Below are 18,419 nucleotides of genomic sequence, written 5' to 3'. Positions count from 1 at the left end.
CCAGCTACTGGCTTCTACTTTCCTGTGAAGTATAATCTCCACATAGATGTGCTGAAACACTGGTTAGAAAAAGATGGGAACAGGGTCATCTTTTTGAGTGTTCAGGACCAAATTGTGTCAACAGAGATATACAACACTACCATGGTGTGAGCTATACAGGCTGGGAGAAGAACTCCTTGTGAATAGCCCAGCAGAGAAGAACTTGGGAGTTCTGGTGGACAAAAAGCTGAACATGAGCCAGCAGTGTGCACTTGCAGTCACAGAATCATAGAATCAGAGAATCCTTAGAGTTGGAAGGGACCTCTGAAGGCCATCTAGTCCAACTCTCCTGCAATGAACAGGGAAATCCACAGCTAGATCAGGTTGCCCAGGGCCTGATCCAGCCTCACCGTGAAAATCTCCAGGGACAGGGCATCAACCACATCTCTGGGCAACATGTTCCAGTGCCTCACCACCCTCACTGTAAAAGATTTTTCCTTATATCTAACCTAAATCTACACTCTTTAAGTTTGAAACTGTTGTCTGAAAGGCCAACAGTGTCCTGGACTGCATCAAAAGAGGGACTGCCACCAGGGAGTGGGAGGTGACTGTCCCCCTCTACTCTACCCCTGTGAAGCCCCATCTGGAGTACTGTGTCCAGACCTGTGACACCCAGTACAGGAGGGATGTGAAGCTGTTGGAACAAGTCCAAAGTAGGGCCATGAAGATGATCAGAAGTCTGGAGCACCTCTCTGATGAAGAAAGGTTGAGGGAGTTGGGCTTATTTGTCTTGGAGAAGAGAAGGCTCTGGGGAGACCTCATGGCAGCCTTGTCCTATCTGTCTTACTGAGGCCTAGTAAGATTTCCTGGAAATACGACGTTGAGATGGAGGGACATGAAATGACAGTCTCCTGACTGCATGTACTTTTGTGGAGGGGAGTTAAAGCCTTTCTATGCCCCTGTATGTATTGCAGAAGAGAAACATTTCTGTCACTTCTTGTGATCATGTTTGTGAACTCAGTGGCACATATAAAAAAATAAAATCAGGTAGAACTGCTTTTCTATGGCTTGATACCTTCTTAAAACTACATTTTTTTTTTTCCATTAATGCCTGTCAACAATTAGTTTACTATCTATGTCAATAAATCTCCTTGGAAACCACTAGCCTGACAGTAGTATTTGAGTGACGTGGAAACCATGATGAGCGCTACCTAGAAAAATGGATGTTGGGTTAGATGACAGCTGTCATCTCAGTCCAAATTTGAGGAGGTTGAACCTGCTGTCTTGGCAGTGTGTGTTCAACTATGTGACTCTAAATGGTAGAGGCTGTTCAGAGAATAGGACTTGTCATACAGTGGTCTTTATAATGGGCTGTGCTGTTCCTGTAGTTCTCCCACAAAAGCTTTTCAATCCCACATGGGAAAGTTTCAACATCTGAACAAAGCTGCTGCACTCATCAGAAGTTGAAATACAAAATACTTTTTAAAATACTTTCTAAATCTAAAGATAATGAATATGTACTGACGTAGACATGTCTGCATTATTCTCTTGACATGTATGAGCTGCACATTCTTATAATTTGAATTTTTCTTCTCCCTATTTTATAGTTACAAGATTTATTTGATAACTTTTAGTCCTTTTCATCTTTGATAAGGAAGTATGAAATTTGTCCCACAAAACTCTACAAGATGCTGCTAGGGAGATTTACAGATGACAGTTAAATAAACTTTGTCTAATGCTAAAGAAATGGCAACATAATGAGTTCATTACTTTCTTGCTTCTTAATTCGAGATAACATAGTTAATCTTCAGTTTTTATCCAAGAGTAAACGGATCTGTCAACATTTCCAGACCCACCTGTCACATGTAGACTGTACTCAGGGACAGTTTTTGCATTCCTAAAAGTTTATAAAAGTAAAAAGCTCGTATTGGCCTCTGGAGGTCACTGTAGCTCTACAAAAAGGAGAGAACCAGTAATTAACGACTGACTAGGAAAGGATCTGGAGACAGAGCGTTCTGGAATATGTATGTTTTCGGTGTGAAAATTGTGTGATAAAAACAATAAAATCCTATTGCAGAATGTGACTTTTTTTTTTTTTTTTGGTTGTTTTTCCTTCCCAAATTGTGCATATTTAGGATTTATTTTGAGCAAACAGTGTAGGAGTCCACTTCCCACATGTTCCTTTCCCGTGTGCTATGGAAATTTCAAGTGCTCGGTGTTCAGGAGGAGGCTCTATGCTAGAGCCCATTTTCTCATCTTTGCATAAAGAAGGAAATTTCCTATCAAGGAGTATTTGCAGTCTCCTTGTTACTGCTCTGCTTCTCCTACCTGACCACCTCTCTGGGAGACCTACAGCTGAGGATGTAGGAAAATAGATTACTGTACTGGGGGGATTTTCTGAAATTTTGCATTTTTCCTTCTCTACACTGAAGTGCACCACTGCAATGTGCTCAGCTCACAACTGAACACTCCCTGGGGCACCCATCCTCCTGGGGCAAGACCGAAGAGCCTTTGCTACTCTTGGTCACTGACGCATAAACAAGAGAGTAACTGGCTATAGCTATTTTGTCACTAAACTGCCTTGACTTAAATTTGTTACCTTCATGTATAACAGGGGCACCAGGTAAGGCTGCAAAATCCTGTCTGAATAGATGGTTAGACTGTTTGGCTTTCACACTGCTCTGACACCCATGCAGTGGCTGTTGCTGCAGTGGCACTGCTGTCAGCAGTTGAGCCGCCAGCTTGAAGCCAGCTCAGGAATGCTGAAGTGTTGGTGGTAATACATAAAGTGCTTTTCTGCTGCAGAACACTTTAGCATATGCTCATGCTCAGGCATAGCTATGTGTCCCTGACATCAAATGGAGCGTAAGAATTGGAGGACATAAAAACTTTCTAAAAGATGTAGAATCTGTTAAGTTCTTGTACCAGAGTGCTTATGAAATATCCCATCTCTTGTACTCTAATAGCTGTTCCTTGGAGCTGTTTCACAGGAGGGCACAGATCTTGCCTCCAAAAAGCCTTCAGCTAAAGATAAATAGCATATGAAAAGTACAAGTGAGGAAAAATACAGAGACACAGACATACATCTCTATCTACTGATCTACTTCCACTGAAAGCACTGAGGTCTGGGCTCACTCTACCAAGGCTACAATCCTGGTTGCTTTAATTTCCTTTCATAATTTGGCAAAACAAATGGCAGGAAAGGTCACAGACGCGGTGTGTTTCAGAGAGAAGGCAGGGTCCCTCAATTACCTTCTTCTGAGGGAGGTCATAACAAGCGAGTTTAATTGAGAAAAAAAAATCATGCGAGCTTTAAGATCTGCTGTTTCTGTGTACATTGAGATCTGATTGATAATCTATGCAAATAACCCTCATGCCCATATCTGGGCACTGATAATACAAGTTGTGGCTTATATGTTTGGAAGATGAGTGTGCTGTGAGTTAAGATAAAAGGCAACCAAATCCTAGAGTGAAAGTCTGTATGTTCATCTGTCTACACAGATATTTAGCCTTCATGCAGTCAGTGCAAATCACAGTTGTTATGGGCTTGTGCAAAGCACAACAGCCCTTTGAGGTATCTAACGTAGGTGTGTACTCTGACTGTTACTATACCGCAGCTGCCGGTTTTATGTCTGCAACACAGCATATCTCAGTAAAGAGGCAAAGAATTTGAGCTTGAGATTTTGGCATTTCCTTTTAAAATGTGCAGTGTCTGATTTTTCCTGGTGGGAGAATGTCCACAAAGTGGTTAAGCCTCTTTGTTTCTATTTAGATACTCTCAGAATGATTTTTAAGGGGATTTCATGAGTGTTTCACTGACCTTTCCCTTAGGAGTATTGCCCTGTAGACTACACATTTTTAAGGCTGAAGTTATCTGCTAGAGTTTTTTGGTGTCTTCATGAACTCGCACAGAATCTCTCACTTCATCTAAGAAGCTGTTATGACATTAAAATTGACATACTTGACTTCACTATGTGCGTAAAATGTGATCAATACATCATTAGAATTGAGTCCTGAGCTAGAGTGTGAAGGAAGATAGACAGTTCACTGCATGTGCCCTCTGCTCAAAAGATAGCGTAAAAATGCTTTAGAAGACATCAGGTGAAAATGGAAAAATAGAGGAATGAGCTCAAGGCTGGTATCATTGTTGGGCAATGGTACCACAAGCCATAACGATCCTCCGGCACAAAGGAGTTACTAAATTCCTGCCTGTTGCAAGTCTTGTCTCAACAGGATTATAGACAGAAGGGAGAGGCTGGTGCAAAGGACACCGTGTGAGGGTCAAGGTATGAGCTCTGCTGCTTCCAGCTGGCAGGAACTGGAGAGGCTTAAATGCTGACTTTGAAGGTTGATTCGATTTTCTAGCTTCCCGAGCTTGTTTCTTTGAAAATCAAACATGGGAACTTATTTGGGGCTACAATTCCCTTACCTATGTTTGAATCCTATAAAAGTCAAGCAGAGGGCAGTGACACCAGGTTTTCAGGAGGAGGAGTCTGGGTTGAATGTGGAGTGAGCTCGGATGCTGTACTTTCCAGGTCAGACCTGGAGAAAAAGGGACAATGAAGCCATGAGGTGCAGCAGAAGGGCAGCGCCAGGCACTTAAGAAAGTCCTGAGAGAAGGTGGCTGCTGGTGTGCTTTCTCAATACTGAGGAACCTCATTCTTCTTCACAGAGAATATGGGAGTCATGCACTTAACAACTCAGCAGCCAAAATTGGCTGTTTTCAGAATGTTTTGTGCATGCATTCTTTTCCTACCAATCAATTTGCATATCAGAAAAAAAAAAAGATTTTGGAGGAAGAGAGGGTGGTTTTCAAGGGATTCACTAAAAGGATTTCACTGTAGAACAACGTCTTAAGGGGAAATTTTTTATAATGGCTAACGTTTTATCTTGACTTGCAGTATAATTTGGAAAATCAGCTCTGTAGCTGCTGGTTAGGAAGTGTGGCTGACTCCTGTATAAAGAGCAACTGTGCTTCAAACAGGAGCTCTAAAGACATTATCAATCAGTCTGTCTTTAACACAACATCAGCCTCTCCAAGAGAAGCAGGGCCAAATGCAGTGTGTCATACTTTGAGCTTGACTTTGCTTATTATTTGTTAACTGACTGATTGATTCTGAGCAGGCGCCTTCATTCCTGCCTCTGTTTTCTCATCAAATATTGTTTTCCTGCTGAGTGCTATGATGTCTAAATTTTCTCAGGCATTCCAGTATTTCCAGTCTTTTTTACCAGTTCTTCCCCCCCCCCCCCTTTTTTTTTTTTTTTTTGTCAAAGGACTGTTGCTTGAGCTGTTACCATGTGTTTGGGTTATCTGACAGCCATGGCATAAGCTGCCTTTTCCTTGCAGACTGTCCTAAGGAGCCTATTACGTGTCACATTCTATGCACCTCCTGTTTTACATGGCCCTATGTTCACCACGGTAGCACATCTGAGAACAAAACCCAAACATCCTGATCTGAATTTTCAAGCTGCTCATGTTCTGCTGTACTTTCTGTCAATACAAATCCTATTGAAATAGTAGCTGTAACCTCTACCCAACCTTTAGCTGATGGAGATGAGCTGATTAAAGCAAGTAATCTTTGCATGCACTCATGAGCCCTGTTCAGCAAAAAACCTGAGATTTTATGAACCAAGAGACATAAGAGATGGGGGTGATGGTGCAGACTGGATGTATCAATTCATGTCTTCAGTGTCACTAAGTTCTGTCTTAGCTCCTTAATGTGAGGTTGCTTTCAGAGGAACAAACTGGTCTCAGGCTTTCTCAGGCTTTCCCCTTTAGTAGGCTCAGTCCTTGCTTTGTTATTACCTTTTATTCCTTTCCAACCTTCTGAGGGCTTGCTGTCTCCACCAGGACAACCCTGAAATACAAGCAGGTTGAGGGGATTTCTCTGTTCTGTAGCAGAGGAGACGGTCAGATCCCAGCTTGGCTCCAGATCTCAGATGCCTCTGCCACACAAGGCTGTGTGATGCCCTCTTCTTGGGTAACCTGATGCCTGCTGCAGATGCCCCAGACATTGCCAGCAACTGAAGGAACATTGTAATAGTCTTTACCAGGATGCTTCTGTGAGAAGAGTGGAGTTGTTTCCATGCTTCATGCAGAGATGGAAGGACCGTCCTGGGTTTCTATTAGAGTATCTCTGTACAAGACAGGGCAGGGAAAAAATGCCTCCAAGCCTGGCTCCCTTTCTGCTGGGATAGATTCTCAGGCTTTTTCCCTGCCTGCTAGGGCTCTCCTGAAGGGCTGGGCTTTTTCTCAGCCAGCAGATGCTCTTCTGCACTTGGACATTGCTCTGCTGCTAACTTTCTTCTGTCAGAATCCTGAAGATGTGGCAATTCTCCATTGCAAGCTGCCCTTCCTTATCTTTAACATCATTAAATTACAGCAAAACAAAACCACCTCCAAATGGGCAGCTGTTACCTCTGATCTTGCCATCAGCTGGGACATATGATCTCCACCGCCTCAATTTAACAGGATTCGATCACAAGTGTGACAAAGACTCAGAAAGAGGGTACAAACAGACAAATACTTTCAGTCATTCGTATCCTTTTGCTGTGTCTAGCTCATTGCTCTGGTAGCAAACTCACTTCTCTGGTTTACACATCTTGTGAGGGCAATGGAGATGTTCTCTGATGGCTTATAGTGTATGCTCAAGGCACAGAGGGTGGGCAATTAGCAGGACTTATTTCTAGTGGTTGGAATTTTGGTCGCAGCATGCATGATTTTGGACATGCTTCCAAAATATTCTCTCTTGGCATTAAAAGGCCCCAGGGGAATTTCATCTTTTGTTCTGATTTTTCTCGAAAAACAAACAGATCTTTCTGTTTGGTTAAAAAAGATTGCTGAGGGCTGTACTCTGGACTGCTATGCTCATTTGTCCACAGCAGATACTACAGAAACACATGGCTATACATATCCAGCCCATCTTTTACTCCACAGTGTACATGGTGAGCAATATTGTCTGACTCTGGACCACAGTTTAGAAAACATACAATTGGGCAATTTGCAGTAAAATTTGGATTTAGACACATTACTGCTAAACTCCATCATTCCCAGTAAAACAGACAATGGAAAAAAGGCATTCAAATAATGAATTGTCCACTGAAAAAGCCGTAAATCCAGACTCTGCTCTGAATTTAACACTGTAGAACTGCCTTAATGAGCCATAGGCTGCCAGCTACTGACATGATGTTCGGCAGGAGACTGAGGGCAAGAAGGCTGTAATGTTAGAAACATTACAGGATTCACTGTAAAGCTGCAGATGTAAGAAGAAATAGGTAAGGAGAAAAATCATTACTCGGTGCTCAGAGCAAGGAATAACAGCTGCAGCTCAGGGAGGTGGTGTTGTCACACTGCAATTGCTTAAACATCATATAACTCTGTGATTAGATTTTCCTTTAGGATTTATTCACCATTGCTCTTCACCTTGCAAAATGGGCATGACATTTGGTTGGTGCAGTTGCACTAGGAGATAGGGTACTGCAAGGACATCAGGATTAGTTTGGCTCAGTGCTGCCTGAAACAGCTCAAATCTGAGCTGATATACTGAAAAACAGGAAACAAGAACCACTGTTCTTGTTTATCAGACGAGCCTTAAGAATCTGAGGACTTTATTTAGCACTGCAGAAATCTTCAAATTATCCATACTGTAAATGTTCAGACAATGGAGGTGCAAGCAGAATAGCTTAAGAATTTCTACTCTGAACAGGGAATCAGAAATGTATGCGTTTCTAAGGGAATTATTATTCAACATTATATGTGATCTTCATATAGGAATAATTCTTTTACAGTATGCAATATCATTTAGATGTTAAGCAACATTTGGATTTTCGTATTTAAATATTAAAAGAAATGCAAAATTCCTGTGTTGAACTACAGCGTAAAGAATTACACTGATTGTACCATCAGGGGAATTCACCTTCTTCATGAAAGAACCAGTTTCAAACAGCACCAGGAATGGATTTAAAACAATAACAAGGGTAGATTATCTTTCACTTCCATTTAATGTCTGCCATTATGGAATGCCCTAATAAATGTATTTCCCCCAGACAGTTGCATGGTGCATGCAGGAAAGGATTAGATTACTACCTTTGGACCTGGACTGGGATTTATCTTGCTGAGTTTCACACACTTACATTATCATTTTCTACATTTTCTCCTAGAGAGCAGATTTCCCAAGTTCCTTAAAATAGATGCTTGGAAATGTAGTTCAACTATTCTGCTTTAACTGCCCACCTGCGGATGACGGGAACCATGTTGCAGAGGTGTCTGCTCCTTTCTCTTGACTGCAGAGGGAACTGACACAGCAGGCTCAGATGAACCCATCCTTTCTATCTTCTGAGTCCCCTCACAGCAGATATAGTTGGAAATGACAGTGCAACATTTTTCAAAGTACCCTAACATTTTCTCTTGCCCTTGGTTTCTAAAAGCTGTACAGAAGGAAAGAAGAGGGAGGTTAATTTTTCAGGAAGCACTTCTGTGCAGTTCAGGTGCTGGAGCACTGGCACAGGCTGCCCAGACGCTGTGGGGTCTCCTCCCTGGAGCTCTCCAGAAGCTGCCTAGCCATGGGCCTGAGCACCCTGCTCTGGGTGGTGCTTCTGGAGCAGGGGCTGGGACACAGGGACACAGAGGGACACAGAGGGCCCTGCCCACCTCAGCCAGCCTGGGGTTCTGGGATAATTTCTCCAGCCATGTTTGCAGAGTCTTTGACAAGCGGCTCTGAGAGCATTTGCTAACACAATATGTGCCTTGGCCCTCCAATTGGCTTTCTGGCTCATAGGCTGCAGACTCCGTGTGGTTGGGTCCTGGTGCTGAGCTGCCCTCAGATGGGTCTGCTCTGCTTGCTGGGGTGCCCTTCACTTGTCCCTAGGCCGTGCTGGCAGCTTCTGCCTGCAGGGACTTTGGCTCTTGGTTTCGCGTGGCTGTGGGCCAGCTCACAAAAAAGGTACAGGCATATTTCTTGTTCTTTCAGTTCTTGGCTTTTCTGTTGTCAAGGGAATCCAAAAAGACCAACCAGGGTGATTGTTCTTGTGAGGACACACAGTCCTGAGAACTTGACTTGAAACAAATAATCATTTCCCAGGTGAGAACATTTCAATGACAAGCTGTGTTAGAATTAGAGAACAACAGGGGCAGAGCAGGGGACACTGTCCATCTAGATAAGAATATGCTTCAGAAACATTCAGATTTCAATGAAAAAGAATAAAATGTAACCTTATTTTTACTTTCCTACAGTCACCCCCCTCCCCTCACATCTCACAGCTGATCAATAATTTGCTTTGACATCTGAGCTGTGAAAAGAAGAGGGGAAAAAAAGGGAGCTCATGGCAATATGCCACCTAATTATATCTACAACAAAAAATCACTGCTTCAGCTGTATCTGACAAACATCAGGGAAGCCTTAAAGCTAACTATGCATGAAATTTCGAACAGACTTACTACATGTGTGAAAATTGCCTGCAAAACATTAAAAAGGATAAATTCTACACTTCATTGTGTTCTAATTAAATAGACAATAAGGCACCGTATCTGTTTTTCTTTTTTTTTTTTAAAGCCTTAGATTCTTGCATACCTTATTATAATAATTAACAATACCACTGCATGTGAAAATCAGTTTTGAGAGAGCTGATGCCCAAGTTGTCATGAAAGAGAATGGTGAGGAGAATTGCTTTATACTTGGAGAAAAGGAAGCTGTGAGATTTCAAAAATAATTATCATGACTGTGAAAAATTTGCTTGGCAGTTCATTTCACTTGTGTCTCAGGGCTGCCATTCTTTCTTTTAAGTGATTTCTTGCTAGGTCTAAATACAGGCCTCCAGTCTGAAGCTAATTCCCTACTTCAACTTTTAAACTCGCTTTTGAAGAGAACCGGGAAAGAATTATGTTTGGTGACTTCCATGATACTCCGAGTCTGACTGCACTTCATTTTCACTCTTGGATCTAGACTTCAAAGTGTCACAGAGCTATTAATCCATCCTCCAATGTTAGCCATTTATTATTACTATAAGTTCTTATTTTGCTGTGGTTGGCATCAGAAAATGCAGGCTAGCTTTAGTGGAGGGAATCACGAGCAGCTTGGTTGTCAGTAATGCTTGACTTTTCAGAGCTCAGCATGTGTCCAAGGACTTACAGTCTAAGGTCTTGCTTTTTTGACTGTTAGTGCAAATGCTTAATTTCACTCACCTTAGCAGTCCCAATCAATACATTAACTTATTTTTAATAAAAAGGGAAAAATGAGAAACGCTTGTAAAGAGTTTCAAATATTGAGCCTGGTTATAAACAATTCCTCAGTGTCCTGTAATGTAGAATCAGTACTCAGTCGATGACATACATACTGTTTACAGTTTGTTTTTAATGCAGTTCTATAGGATGTGTCAAGAGCATTCCTATAAGGGGAAATGGAACAAGAAGTGCTTGTTATGGGCTCCTGCTAGCAGTTCACACTGCAAATAAAACTAAGCTCAGCTCTATTACATTTTGTCTTGGCTCCGTCTTTTTCCATAAGGAAAAAAAGAACTAAACCAAAACACACAGACACAGACACACACAAACATACACAAAAACCAAAGGTTAGAATCTCTTAAAAAGAATGGCCTTGAATGGAAAAGTTGCTGGTATTTCTCTAAGCTCACTGAAAATGTATCATTCTGTGACAGACATTACATTATTTATTTTTTTCTTGATGCCAAATCTCTTCTGAGAACATGCTTACAAGCATGTTCATGGCTAGAAGCACGGCAAAGGGCCCCCATAAGGGAGCCAACCACAAACAAATGGGGAAGAAGGTCTCTTTTCCCCGAGGGAGGGTGTGGCGAGGAAGTGCACCTGGGAGGATGTGCTTTTAAAGCAAAAATGGTTACTCTAAGGCTCTGGGTGCAGGACTTTGTACTCATCAAAAGAAGGCCTCTTGCTTTTGTTGCACTTCTCAGTCCCTTCTATTTGCTGCCTTCATTTGTCTTTCATTATCTTGACAGCGAGCTCCTCGCGACAATGACTGCCTTCTTGTGTAGGTGTGTTTCTTATGCACATAAGCAGAGAGGGGTGTGATGTTTTCTGTTAGCACAACAGTAACTAATACTGAGATGACTGGCACTGGTGGCAGCAGGGATTCTACCTGAGTTTGGAAATGCATAGTGAAATTTTACATGTATATCTGGATATAGTGTGTAATAACAAATCTGAGAGTTAGAGCGAAAGTCTTTGATTTATATGATGATAATACAGATGTATTACATACATCTGTAAACCTGTGCATGTGTACTTTTTATATTTCTATATGTTCTACTTGTAGAAAGTATACTGTGTGCTTCAGGGGAGTTTTTTTTAAGAGAGGTGTTACTTACGCTCTCTCTCCACTTGTGGGGTAAAGTTCTCTTTCCATAAGCACAGATAAGGGATTGTGTTCAGTTTTTCCACTTCTAGCTAGAAAAGCAGAGAAGATACAGATTTGAACTTTCTGGCCTAAAGACCACAGATCATGGGCATGTGGTGAGACCACCAAGAAGCATTAAAAAGTTAGGCCAACAGTCCTTCCCCCTTGCCCTGTTGCCAGCACACTATGGGCAAGGAATGTGAAGTCTAGGGTTTGCTGTCCTCTGCTGTGGGGTTCCAATTCCTCTTTGTCCTCCTTGGACTGTCCTGCACCAGGTTATGTGGAAGATGACACATGACAGCTGCCGTTTTGAAGAAAAGCAAGTTAAATGTCATAGAGAGCAAAATTCTCCTTGGAAAACTCTTTTTATTCCAATGAACACATTCTAATTGCTTGCCAGTGGCCATGAATGTACTGAAAAGAGACCTCACTTATAACATATGAAGAATAAAAATCCTCCCTGGTGCTCAAACTGCACTGAAATACTGTTTTCCTTGCCTACAGCTCTGAACTGCTCTCTTCTCCTGCTACTGTATTTATTGTTTAACTGAAACGAGTTCATTATTTAGCAAAGCAACATGGGAGACAGTTTTTAGTAAAAGATATTAAACGAAGTAACGTTTATTGTATTATAAAGCCTTATGTTGCAAGCCAAATGTTACCACTAGCAAACCAAACACCCAAGCAACGATTTTTACATTCTGCTATTCCCACAAGAATATGAAGTTTGCTCTTTATTTGTTTCATACTAAATTTCCCGTTCATTGCATGCTAATCAAGAGAAACAAGAAAGGCATTGCCATTGCTTTTCCGGGGCATTGGACAAATCTCTGTGTATCTACGTACTTATGTGCAAAGCATATACTAAGGCCTTGATGCCCACTGCACAAAATTGACTGATCCCTCGGTGACTGAACCTCTCCATTTGTAGAAAGCGAAGCTGTGTCTATCCCTGTGTCACCTGTAACTCTGACTCACCTCTGAGACTTCTGTCACCCCATGCCAGTAACTGCTTTTGTCACATTTGTCTGTCACTTTGGTAAGCACAGGAATACTCTGCAATGATGGAAAATCTCCCAGAAATGATGTGTACAAAAATCACCTTTTGTTTTTCAGCAACAACAGGTCTTAAACAAAAATGTTCCCAGCACTGTAAACATTTGAAACATGAATATATTTATTACATGTACTTTTCAAAATTAATGTGAACCTTAGAGCATCAGGAAGAGAGAAGACACCTTTTTTTTTATATTTCTGAAAAAATAAAAATTAAAAGTCTGTATTTGGCACTTTTAATCTAAGGATTTTATTTTCCTTACAAGCATATAGACATTGTGAGGCCATTAAGTGCCTACTTATTGCCTTTGTTTCCCCTGTTTTGCTGCAGCTGGGTGGATCCTGCTGCCCCTACCTTTGCGACCTCCCCTCCCGCTCTGGTAGACTGAGCTTCCTGGAGCTCAGCCCTGGGCCAGATCTCAGCACAGGCGGCTGCATTTGTTTTGTGCAGACAGCATAGCTCCCTAAAGACTTCCTCAGCTCTTTTGGCTACTCTCCTCCTGGCTTCTGGAATTTAAGTGTTTGTCTTTAAAAATGTGCTGTCTTCCAGTCCCCACAGAAAGTGGGACAAACAGATGCACAATTTGGTCCTCTGTTTGACTCTGAAATGCTTTTAGAAGTTGAGGATATAAATCCTTGTGCTGAATGAAGGGAGAGTTTATCAGGGAAAAGATTAAGTTTAAATCCAGCATTTCCACGTTGATAGCAGCATTATTATTGCCACCAAGTGCACACAGTGCATATCTCACTAGTAAGTAGCTCCAGCATATCACTCAGCTTCAAGGTCTAGTCAAAGGATTTTTTTTCCCTGATCTTGTTAGCTTTGGATTGACCTTGCTTTATTTCTGTTCAGTTTCTGTTTGTTTAAGGGACAAGTTTTATAATAAATTTATGAGCACTTAAAAAGAAAATCTGTTCAGACTATCTCATATGCACAAATATTTCAGTTCAGTAGAATTAAGGTACGTTAGACAGTTTTATATATATATATATGAATATATATACATATACATATGTATATATGTATAAATATTTATCAGAATGCTATTTCTTAGTAGCTATTTTGTTTTATTCAGATGCGGCTGCTTCAAGGGGAAGAGTATCAGTTTTCCCATTAGCTGAAATTTCTTTGTGGGCAAATACGCATTCTTTCATACTTTCTCTTGGTCTCAGCAGTTAACCTCAGCAGTTGCCCATAGCACTTCTTGGTGTCTAGCCAAAGTCCTGGGGTGTGAAGCTGGGCTTCTGTCCAATGTGTCTGTATGATTTTTGATGCAAATACAGAGAATATTTGTGAATACTCTTTTTTTTTTTTTTTTTTTCCTTCCAGATTATACAGTCTGATGTCTTTGGACATTTACATCATGTTCTCTTTTTTGGCCTCCAACTGCGCTGCTCATTCTGAGACTTCTCAGCAATCTCTCTCTCTCATCTTCATAAAGGGCAAAGCTTTTTCTTAGCCCCATCCGTGACGTCTTTTTTTAAGACCAGTCATGCACTGCAGCTGTTTCTTGTACCACACGCTGAAGGTTGAAGTGACCGGACCTCTATAGACCCATCGTTCTTTGGCTGATTCCATAGACTGCGTCTGGTGGTCAATGCACAAACGATCTTCTTTCCACTTGTTCAATATCGTGCACAAATGATCCTTTGTGCAGCTTGTAAACAAAGCACATTCACCTTCACCAGCTACATAATGACTGTAGCAAGTAAAACATGCTGGAGCATATGCCGATTAAATGAGCTGATTTAAACACACTACACGTGGGTGATATTTTGGTATTGCTTAACACAGAGGAAAGAATAGTATATTTGCATTAGGTATATAAATTAAATAAATTAAACTTCTATCATCTTAATTCCTAGTCAGGCTGGTCTCAAGAAAGGGTTTGAAGGTTATCAGCACAGATCTCTGCATCTTGAGATTTTATAATCTGGTATCCTGAGGTGTCCTGACATAGTACATGCTTTCAAATTATTTTTATCCTTGCTTGTTTGCAGCTTCTCAGCCATTTCCTACATGTTTTTCAATATAAACGCTTCCATCCAGTCTTACTCAGCCTACCAATTAAATGTGGCAAGGGGTTAACCCAAGATCTAACGTTAGATATTTAACATAGGTGACTAAGTTAGGAATCAACAGAGGCATCCTGTAGAGGTAAGAGGCAGCTTTCTCTGTGCAGATGTACTTGGTTTCCAGCTCAGGAATTGGCCCTAGGTTCCTTGAAGTGGATTGTGTTGCAGGATGGAGCAGCTGACTGTATGCTTTGAAGTTATAGAGTTGTTAAACACACTTAAAGTTATGTTTTTATCTACTGCATGTAAATCTGATGAACAGTGATCAGTCATGAAAATAATCTGTCTAATCTCACACATTTGTTTAAATGAAAACCTGCAATTTTAGTGACAGACTTGCATTTTTCTTGGCAAAGTCTTGGTGATAAACTTTGGTGGCCACTGCTACAAGTGTCATTGCAGTCATATAGAATCATAAATTGCTACTTGAGTTGAAATTATATTTGCTGAATGATTTTTCTTCAATACATGAAACTTCAGGTGGCTTGAAAAATGGACAGAAATTGCTATTTTTTGTACAATGACATTGATCCTTACAAGATGAAAAACCTCTCATATCTCCTTTTAAAAGCCTCGTGTGTTGCCATGAAATGAGTTATTTTATATGAATGCCTTAGTTCTGTGATTAATGATAAAAATGAAGAATTTTTTATGATACAGAAAAACATTTAGCTCTATCCAAAAGAAAGCACCAGAAGTACAAGTTCATCAAATGGGCAGAAAAATTTGAGAAAGAAGAATTTTGTGGTGACCAAAAATGATGGTTTTGCAAATACTGCTTTTTGTTTTGGTTACCTGTCTTCCATTAAGTGTAAACTGTATAACTATTGATGTCAATAGGTATAGAAAGAAAAATGCTGCAGAAAAAGGATTTTGTGCAGAAGTGCAATGCTTTATGACTTCATATATGTTGGGAGCGATTTCAGGCAAATAATTTGAAACATAAGCTTTATAACTCCAGTAGCTGAACAATTACCTGCTAACACTACAGTGCTTCATTTAAGATCAAACTGAGCTCCATACTTACATCTCTCTCTGTGATAGCTCCCTTGCTGTTTGGCTCTCTTTCAGCCTTGTCATGGCTTTAGCTCTTGCCGCTCCTGTTACTCTTCGCTTATGGCTACAGCAGTGCCCCAGAGACTCAGACTCATCTTTTATGGCTTTAAGCCCTATCTGAAGCACACAAAACTTGTTCAGGTGCAGCCCATATGTGTCTGGAGCCTTCTGGGACCCTACAGGACACTTGAGACACCTGGCAGATATGCTACAGGACGTATGATAGATCAGTGCTCTTCCAAAGGGGCAGGTGGAGGCCAGGTGGGTACTCTGGGGCACCCAAAATAGCCCTGACTACCAATGCTCAGGCAACTAAATCACACTCTCAGACCCCTCAATAATCAAGGGGGAGCAATAATCACTGTTAGAGGATGGTTCAGATTTTGAGTAAGTTGAATCATGCTGCTATTTCTTTTTCTGTCAACTGTAGAAGACTCTTCAGCTGATAATGCTCCTAATGCTAAGCATTTCAGTTTGATTAGGTCTGGGTTTGTATATCTAGCTGCTGCAGATGACACAGTAACTGTGCAGAAAAGCATATGCTGATTTTAATTAGTTTCTGATTAGACCGAGGCAAAGTGTTTTTCTCTGAATAACGTATTTACAAAAAGAAAAAAAAAACAACCTAGAGTTTCAAGCTGGCTGAAAATAATTCATGGCATTTGTCTCAGTTTTGCTGAGAAACTGGCTTACATAAAAGTGACAGCAAGCTCTGAAGGAAAGGCAGAGTTTAGTCAGACCTATTTTCAAAATGGCTGTTTCTCACATACTGTGTGAGGTTCCCATATTGGTCGGAGCAAAAAAGGACAGCCAACAGATTTCCAGAAGAGATGTGCTGCCACTTCTTCCCCGTACCATTTCAACTTGCTCTCATAATCATTTGAAGTCTTCTCTTTATTCTCCTTCAAATCCTGATTAGAAGCTTCCTAGTCCTATGCAGTGGTGAGTTACAAAAGCTGCAGTACATTTTGCAACTTAATGCTATTTCTGCTGCTGGTTTGTTTCCATTCTTGCTGCCTTGGAGCAGATGTTGCTCACTGGAGCTGGGGCTGGTCTCTGAGCTGGGTCTGTATTTCTGCTTCTTGCAGGATATTGCCAACAAAGGTACGCTTTCTTTCCCTGCCTAAAGATTGTTACTCTTCTTCCTGGGGATCTGTGATAAACACAAAGATCACCTGACAGTGTTTCCTCAGCCTCTTCTGCTGATACTGATGCCTTTGTGCATTTCAGCCAAGGAAGACTTGCTTCAGGGAGAGGACTGAGCTTGGAACTTTTCTCTTACTGAGCCACACAGTCATTCTAGTTCAACTTTGAGTATCAGAATATTACAAAAAGCAAAGAGACAGCAGGAATGGTAGTAGCCTACCAAGAACAGTCAGTAGCCCACTTACTAGGAAGCTCTCCTGTCAATCCCTCCTGCAGGAAACACGTAGCCCTTGTGTGGGCCGTGTGCCTGCCAGACAGAAGGCCTGCTCTCTCCTTCAACAGGCTTGCAAGCCTGACCGCTTGTTTTCATCTCCTTTTCCTTTTTTTCCTCTGGAAAGCAAATGTCAGGGTGACAGCACATTTTTTCAGGGGTATTGTTTTGCTGGCTTGTTTTGACAAGGATTGGCTCATTGCATGGCTCCATCCCCAGCAATGTCACTGTGTGTGTGAAATAATGAGTAGCACTCATTGCAGAACTTTCAAGTTGCACTCACAAAAGGCAGAGGTAACCCGAGGTATCTCAGACTAAGCAGCCAGTGCTGTGGAGGCTTTCAGAAGCACCTAGTGATCTCCATTAACTACTCAGAGAATAAAGAGTTTCTATAGGGGAGAAGGACTGCTTCCATCAGTGCTGATCCTGTCTACATACAAGATTAACATCTGGGTAGGGAGGGCCAAATACTCTTCCCCCACCTTTACTATATACATAGGCAAATGCTAGCAAAAAACAGATAGTGACATTAAAATACAGTAATAAAATATTAGTAAGAGACCTTTGGAAATCAGTTCACTGGGGAATGTGACTAAATTGCCTTTTACAGATTTTCTGTGTATCAACTGGGATTGCTGTAGAGGGGATGTTTAATTTATTTACTTGCAGTATTAAATTAGATAATTTACACAAATTACCAGCCACAAATTTGCCATGGAGTAAATCAACCTGATCTCTATGAATTAGTTTATCTGTGACCTGTTTTAAGCTACCTGATAGGATTTTGAAGCACAATTAATTAATTAAACAAGACAAACATTGTCACTCTGAATGAAGTTCTATTTTACCCATTTCGGGAATCACAGCTGTAGGTGTTCATCTCATTGGCCATGCATTGCTCTGCAATATACTTCTCATCTGAAAGACTGCTGGCTCTCTTCAAAAATCTATAAAATATTCTGTTTGATACCCATCGACCCAGTTGCTTGTTTCTATAGTGCTGAACTCATTTCCTTGGAGGTAATTGAGGCAATCAGTTTCTCATTATTTAGCTGATCCAGCTTTGGCATTTTAATTTTAGATGTTCAATAATTTCTAGTCTATCAGCTGCTAACTTTGATGTACACATCTGTTTATAACTATATCTTAATAATTTCCTTGTTAATTTTGATGTGAATTATATATTATCACTGAGAAACACCTTACCAGTACTTGTGAATTTTTTCTGTGTTTTGAATTCTGTTTGTACTGGTTTCATTATTAATGGATAAAAATAACTTGAATTATAAAATGCAGACATTTATATTCAAAGTTATGGATACTAGATGTCACTTTGATGGAAAGTTAAAATAGATATCTGATGGTTGTTCTAATTAAAGAACAATCAGATATTTAAATATCAATATTTCAATAAAAAGAAAATATGAGAAATTTGTTCATTTATTCATTATCAGTTACACAGCATT

Source organism: Gallus gallus, chromosome 1 (genome assembly GCF_016699485.2).
Source record: "Gallus gallus isolate bGalGal1 chromosome 1, bGalGal1.mat.broiler.GRCg7b, whole genome shotgun sequence".
NCBI classification, from domain to species: domain Eukaryota; kingdom Metazoa; phylum Chordata; class Aves; order Galliformes; family Phasianidae; genus Gallus; species Gallus gallus.
Note: the sequence above shows the minus strand (reverse complement) of the source record.